This window comes from Mustela nigripes, chromosome 7, assembly GCF_022355385.1.
Source record: "Mustela nigripes isolate SB6536 chromosome 7, MUSNIG.SB6536, whole genome shotgun sequence".
NCBI classification, from domain to species: Eukaryota; Metazoa; Chordata; class Mammalia; order Carnivora; family Mustelidae; genus Mustela; species Mustela nigripes.
The window spans coordinates 16,419,455-16,427,652 of NC_081563.1; the positions used below are offsets into that span (position 1 = coordinate 16,419,455).

Consider the following 8,198-nt stretch of genomic DNA (forward strand, 5'->3'; position numbering starts at 1 on the left):
AAAAATCTCAAAAATATAACCTAAACTTACACCTAAAGAAGCTGGAAAAAGAACAGCAAATAAAGTCTAAATCCAGCAAGAGAAGAGAAATAATAGACTAGAGCAGAAATCAATGATATACAAATAAAAATAGTAGAACAGATCAACAAAACGAGGAGCTGATTCTTGGAAAGAATTAACAAGGTTGATAAACACCTCGCCAGACTTACCTAATGCTATGGTTTTTAAGTACTACTTAAGCTGCAACAGATAAAGGTTGATATGTATTCATTTTAATTTGATTTAGAATATTTCCTAATTCCATTTTTGTTTTCTTCTTTGACACAGAGTTTATTAAGAAGTGTGTTTTTAAACTTCCATATATTTGAGTATTTTTCAATTATTTTCTATTGGTTTCTAGTTTCCTCCCCATTGCGATCTAAGGATATATGTTGTGCAATTTCATTCTAGAAATTTTGTGACACAGAAGTGAATAGTGTGTGAATAGTGTGTGCACTTCAAAAAAAAAAATGTATTCTGTTGGGTTTCTCCCTTTGCCTTGTGAAGGTTAATTAGGTCAAGTTAGTTGATAGCATTGTTCAGGATTTATATTTGCTTACTGATTTTCACTTTACTTATTTTATTAATTACTAAAACATCTCCAACTATAACTGTAGAGTTTAGAGTAGTCATTTTTAAAATTCCACATGTAGCATCACTGTTTCTTAACATCTAATAAATCAAATTTTCTTTTATTTATTTAAAGAAATATAATTCACCAAAATGTGTCTGCTGGTGCTTAAATTCAGTGTAATTCAGGTCTTAGTCAAAATAAGAAGCACCAGATACTTTTCATCAGGTAGCACATGGTTAACTAAACTATTTATGCATTCATGTGTAAGTAATTCAAAGACATATTTTGGTATTTGGGGATCTATCTTTATTCAACGATCTTTCTAGGTATCACTAACCAAAAGGTAACAGACTAGATTTTTTTTTTTCCAAGATTGATTTGAGAGGGATTCCATGCTAGCAGGAGAGACTCTCAAGCAGACTGCCCACTGAGTGCCAAGCCCCATGCCAGACTTGATCTCACGACACTAAGATCATAATAGCTGAAATCAAGAGCCGGGGAATCCACTGCCTGAGCTACCGAGGTGCCCCAAAATTTCTTCTGACACTAAGATCCTAGGTGATGGTTTTTAGAAAATTCCCATTTTAAAGTTCAGTTGCATCAGTTGTAGGAGAGAGAAGGGAAAACGAAATGAGATTTTAAGAATCTTTGCTTTCTGTGACATCATTCTCATCCAGAAATCAGCATTATTTATTTTATTTACATTTGTTTGATTTAATATGTTTTTAGGAGCCTTTCACTTTTCTCCTATGAGGTAACTTACTAAATTGAGTCTCACTCTGTCAGTTGTAAAATAATATAGTAACCACAACCCTGCCTATATCCTGGGATACAATTTCCCTGCCCTATATCCTGGGAAATTGTAATAAATGAGAAGATGACTAGGTAAAAAGTTGTACACAACCAAATCGATATTATCCTAATTATTATATTATTATTAAGCAACAACACTCACATGCTAGCGAAAGTTGCTACTTCTGAACCACACGCACACATACGCACACCACTTCTGCCCCAGAAGCTTAATTATGTCTGTACTAAAACTTGTACCTCTTTGAATGATCTTATATTGTTTCTAACTCAACATTTCATGATCTTTTCTTCCCTAGGCAGCTAATTAAATCAGCAGCTGAACTCTTCAATTCATACTAAGGCAATCAGGAATTTCTATTTCTTTTCAACTAGTTCCCTCAAATAATTGCACAGTTCCTTTTTCTAGAATCTTGAAGGAGCAAGACGAAATGGATTTTAATGGGTTACTCTCAGAGCCACAAATAAGACTGACTTTTCAAGACTTTGGCCAAGTATTTATTTGAATGGAAGAAGGTTTGACTGATTGAAAATAAGCTAGTATATGTCCTAACGTGGCTTTTGATTAATTCACACCAATGATTCTGAATTTGTGCCATCTACTTTAAAAAGAAACCCAACTTGTGAAGCATTCTTATTTTTCATCCAGAGAGGATTAGTGGAGAGAAAATTAAGTTCCCTCATCTAAGTAAGTACCTCAGGGAACTATTCACCTATCAATGTATGGGAGAGTTTCTGCCTGTAACTTACCCAATTTCATTAGCATTAATGGGGGTTTTGTGTGAAATCCTGTGTGAATCATTGCTTTAGGAGATCTGTAGGAGTTGTTTGATTACTTTTATTCTGTAATGGCTCTATTCTCCGGCTCAAACTTTTAACTCGTTAGGCTTGCAATAGATGCTAAATTTTGAAAGGAATCAAGCTTGGACTTCTGCAGGTAATTAAATCAGAGGAGCAGCACATGGAGTCATTCACCACTGTGACTAGCAGATGCATGCTGCCTATCAGGTGCCTGAATGTTCTGCTAGAATGGTGTCTCTAGCACGTGAGGACTCAAACTTGAGCTTTTAGCTTTCATCCAATTGTGTTTTGTTAATGTGAAAAAAAATAAAAATATGTTTTATTAATATGTTCTCATTTATGAGTATTCTTACTCAAGCCTTCTATTTCCCCTCATTGCTGGGCTGTGAATTCTGCCCCCATTTAGATGACCTTTTAAGCACCCCACCCTTGCTGTTGTTCGGCTTCTACTTTCTAATGATCTTTACATAGTATGAAAATAGAATCTGTGTCCAAATCTGGGCAATTCTGAAAATGAAAGGAGAAACTTGTGAGGCTACATGGTCTGAGTGCACACGCAAAAACATCCTGGATGTGCACTAGGGAACTTCAGCAGCCTTAGTGAGGGGGAGGAAGGTAGAGCTAGAAGCCCAGCTGGTGGGCAGCCCTAGGTCCCTCTGACCAAGGTTAGGCTGCTTCTGCTGCCAGGGGTCTCCTCCTCTGGACCTAGTGTGCTCACACACATACAGACCTGGGATAGAAGAGTATTTTGGGGACTCAGAAGAAGAGGTGCGTCCTGACTAGATGAAAATTCAGATGAATTACCCAGTGAATGAAAAAGAAAGCCCCAGAAATCTGACAGTATTTCCCTTTCTTTGATGAAAACCTCACTTTATGTGTAATAAGGGAGACATATGGTGAAGAAGCAGGAGTGGGGCATCCAGAGACTCCAGCAAATCCAGATCTTGATGCTGGTATAAGTGAACATCTGGATGGCTGGATCAAGATTCAGGTTCAGATGACTTCACTGTAGAGTTAGAAGATGAGTCTTGATTCAGCAGATTATAGCCTTAGTGACGGAGAATAACTCTCAGAGGAAGATGATGAGGGATGTTGAGGTAAATCAGGCAGGGCAGAGCAATAGAGGTTCACTTGAAGATCCTGAAATTTCCTCAGCAGACTACCAGAAGTATAATTGATGAAATAAAAATGAATCCTCCCCTTTTACCCTACTGCGACAGATGTTGGGCAATTGGTGAGAAGTGGCTTCATAAATAGGAACAGAAAATATCTGTAAGAGCCAATTTAGAAAAGTTAACACAAGGAGGAGAAGGCTTTGGTGTTCCTGATGGAAAAAAAATAAAAACAAACAAACAAAACAAAACAAACAAAAAACACAAAAACTACAGTGGATGATTCCAAAGACTCATATGTTGAAGAAAATGATGATCATCACCTAAATCTCCCAATTCTAACAAAGGGAACACTATTCTCAGGCATGAACTTCTAATTGGATCACATATAGCAAACTCAAGGAGTTTGAATGAGAAAAAACACAAGACAAAGAAGAAAATATGGAATCTAGTTTTCTCCTTAATGCCATTGATTCTCATAGGATTTGCCTAGGTCAACCTAAAAACAGTTGCATTGTCCATTGCAATATAGGACATTTTATGGCATGTTTTACATGTGCAAAGCAGCTTAAAAAATGTAAGATGCAAGATGAGTAAGTTCTATAGATCTGCTGTACAACATAGTGCATACAGTTAACACATATTAGGCACTTAAAATACCCTGAGGATAGATCTCATGTCAAGTGTTCTTACACACACACACACACACACACACACACACCCAAAACGCAAAGAAACTGTTGGAGGACGGATATGTTTAGGACCCTAACTGTGGTAATAATACAATGAGTGTATGCTATGTCCAAACTTAACAAAATGTATACATTAACACATGTAATTTTTTGTAATGTATATCAGTCATACTTTGATAAAGCTTAGAAAAAGAGAGAAGCAAGCCCTACCCAGTATGAAGACAACCAATTCAAATGAATGTGATATTTCCCCTAGTTGACCTGTCCATGAAAGTAGAATTATGTATTTTTAACAATAAAACCCTAAACATTTAAAGGAACATGAAATGTATCATTTTTTTTTAATATGTCAAAGTAAGAAAGTATCTTAGTTCATGTATCTTTCTTCTCATCAGAGTAATTTACCTATTGGGATTGATAGTGAATGTTTACTTCCTTTTAGGAAAATGTAAATTCTGTCTACATATTTGGTTTTTGATGTAATTTAGATTGGATATGCTGTTTATCCTTTATTCCTATTCCTTATATTTTAAATCTTATCCCCTTTCTCTTAAATGAGACGTACCTAATTTTATTTTTATATAAGTAGGGCATTTAAATGTAACTTATTTAGTACTTTTCATGTAAAAAGAAAAAGTTTGTGTGGAAGATTTAATATTAAAATTTTAAATACCCTTTAATCTTGCGATTCTTAGTTTCTCTCCTCTTTCAGAGCCTCTTAAAATACTTTTTCCAGATAAAAAATAAATTGGTAGTTATATTTGGTGCTGTGTAATTAAAGTGTAGTTTTTCTCCAGCCGCTTTGGTATATAAGGGATTAGTGGTAAAGATGTTGTCTCTTGAGAAGTCTTGGGGAATAGGCATCATTTATCCATAAAAAAGAACTTTTCAACGTTCTGTAGTAGAACATGGAGTGGTCCTGTGGGGTACAGCCTGGGGTATCAGACTTCCCCACACAGGATTTCAAGATGTGGCAGAATCAACTGTTTCCCCTAAATTAATACAAAAATCTAATATACTTTGAGGTACATTCTTGGGCTGGGTTACATAGTGCCAAGTAGTTTCCTAGGATCCAGAACTTCATTTATGGCAAGTTCTAGAAACCAGTGAATTCAGAAAGATAAATTTAGAAATCTTATGGAAAAAAAAAACGTTCAGGGATACTTGGCTCACTCAGTTGTTTAAGTGTCTGCCTTTGGCTCGGGTCCTAATCCAAGGGTCCTAGGATTAGCCCCACATTCTCCCTCTCCCCCTGCTTGTTCTCTCTCTCTCTCTCTCTCTCTCTGTAAAATAAATAAATACAATCTTTAAAAAATAAAATAAAATAAAAAATGTCCATTTTAAAACTAGCTAGAAAAGTCCTAACTTTTTTCTAAATTATCCAGAAATTATGTGCCACCTTTCTTAAAAAAAAAAAAAAAAATAGGGTCAAAACATAGGATTCTAAAATATCTTTCAAACTCTGCAGATTAATTTCTTCATTCATGTTTAAATATGGATCTTATTTGAAGCACGACACTGTGAATAACTATTTTGATTTAGGGTCCCAGTGTTTTTCTCCTGTGTGGGGTAGTTCTATAGACTTGCATGAGAGCAGTGAGATCAACTGAACTATAAGTTCAGAATAGGGCTGCAGAGTCACTTCAAAAACTTTCTGTGCCAGTCACTAACAGTATATTGTTATAAACTTCAGAACCCCCCCACCCCCCTTCCCCATGTATGCATGTGTAAGCAAGAAACAAATGGCTGAAGGGATTAGTACATCAGCCAAAGAGTGGTCCTGAAACACAGCACATCGACTAGAACTAAGTAGAACTCATCTTTTTTGAGGAGAGTTGGTGGCATAAATGAGATTACCAACAATATATATCTGGAGTATATGTCTGCAGTGATTATATAATTTATAAAACATTCATATCTATACACAGTTGGAGTCTGTTGTATGCCTATGGATCAGCAACATGGAAATTTTTTTTTCCCATTTTCAGGATAAAATGAGGGGCCTTGTCTTTGACTCTAACCTTCTGAAGTACATACTCATTCACACAGATACCTGCCTGGTCTGCAAAATCTAGAAAAGTTCTGCTTATAAACACCCTAGGTTTTTTGTTTGTTTGTTTGTTTTTCACACGTTTTTATAGCCTCCTAGCTCTCTACTTAGTTTTAGTCCAACTTGCCTTTCATCTCACCAAGGTTTCATCCTTCTATTCTGTCTACTTTTCTGTTATCTCTTTCTAACATATTTCACTCCCACCCCTTTTCTCTCCATGTGGATTTCAATGACACATCCCTATCAACCTCCAGAGTAACCACACTATTCAGAGAAAAACTGGGATCCCACAAAGTACGGTTCCTCTAGGTGCATTTTCTCTAGCATCAGATGGGCATCAAGACTGTCCGACAAGCCTGTTGTCTCAGTAGGCTCTCTCACCGTTACTATGTTAGCTATTTTAAATCTTGATCTTCCTGCAGCCTTCAACTTACTAGCCCTGTAACCTACTTAGAGCGGATAATTCTAGCTCTTACTTCAGAAAAAACAAATGCCATTGCAATTGGAAATCTGCTCATGTCAAATCCATAAAGGTAAATGTACCTGAACCCTTATTTTTATCTTTTACATGTATCCCAGTGTAAGAGAGACCTTCCCCCTTTGAAAGATTAATTCATTCGCCAGAGTTCTTCAATCTATAGCCTGCTACCTCCCAGGAGACCTGGCTATATTGGTTCTTCCCTCTTTCCTCAGTGACTTCAAAGAAAACAATTAGCTAACATTGGTTGAGAGGATGTGGACCCACATTCCCAGATGAAGAGAGGAAGACCTAGAGAAAACATCCAAAATCATACTGCTTAAGAATGGAAGGGCTAGAATTAAGATTGAAGTGTGCAACATCACAAAGAGAGGAATTATTTGCTACTGTATATTATCTGCATCATATAATCACTTAAACAGCCATGAAATAATTCTGGAATTACTATCTATTCTTATTGTCTCTAATTCTCACATCTCCCATTGGTTCTTCAACTCCCAATGCTCTGGCTTTCCCTTCTCTGTTCCCCTGACACCTCATTTTCCTTGTGATCATCTACCAGCTCTTTGTGGCTCAGATCACTTCTCTTTGTTGAGTCTTCTTGATATCTGCTATTTTTAATCACTCGGTGTTTTTATAGATGTTCTTTCCCTGAGCTCTAGGACTCCACATGTGGTGGCTTTCTAGCTCTCAGCTTGTTCTTTGTTTTGCTTTCCTTCGTGTACTGCTCTTTCCTTAAATGGTTTTCACTTAACTGCTTGTCAGAGGATTCAGTTCTTGGTCACCTCATCTATCATCATGACTTGGGTGAGGACCTGTTTGCTGATCCTGGAATTTTCAAGGACATTCTGTTGGAACCCTTATTCACCACTGTCACCTCGACCTTCTCAAATGCACCAAGAGCTTTAGAGTTCTTTTCTCTACACAACCCAGAGTTGCGGTCGGAACTTCACAGTGAACTAGTAATTGACAGTGTAGCTAAGGAAATATCTGGACTGCCATGGTCCTTTGGTTCTTCATTGTGTAGCTGGGTTTTCTTGTACCCACTCCTGAGGCAGCCTGATAATCCTTTATTCCTACCTGTTTTGCTTCGTCATCTCCCTGTTACGGGTGCAAAGGTTGACACTATTGTCATCTGCAGGTTTTTTCTGCATTTAGTCCTCTATAGGTGTCCAGATAATCGCTTGAATTCCCAATCTGAGTTACCAATCTGTGTGTTACAGAGAAGGAATGATAGTTCCCAGTTTTATGGAAACAATAAGGTGGCTCTTGTAAATAAAAATCTGAGGAGCTTTCTGGTGGAAGACTGAAGCCTGTGCCTCCTCTAACTTGCAGAGCTGGAAATTCTGATCTTTTGTTTGCATTCTTGGCTCTTACACAGTTTATTCTTTTTTAAGATTTTATTTTATTTGTTTCAGAGAGAGAGAGAGAGAACGAGAAAACACATGAACAAGCATGAGCAAGGAGAGGGACACAAGGAGAAGCACACACCCTGCTGAACAGGGATCCCAGTGTGGGGCTTGATCCCAGGACCCTGGGATCATGACATGAGCCAAAGACAGATGCTTACCCAAGTGAGCCACCCACGTGCCCCTCTTACACAGCTTAGATGTGCAAACATCAGTGACTATGCACAAAGGTA

General features: G+C 37.3%; 1 pseudogene; it reads left to right on the forward strand.

Moving 5' to 3' along the window:
- LOC132022297 (E3 ubiquitin-protein ligase Mdm2-like) overlaps window positions 1-7,866 on the forward strand; it is a 120,122-nt pseudogene extending 112,256 nt beyond the window's left edge.
- Window positions 7,867-8,198: the final 332 nt, after the last annotated feature.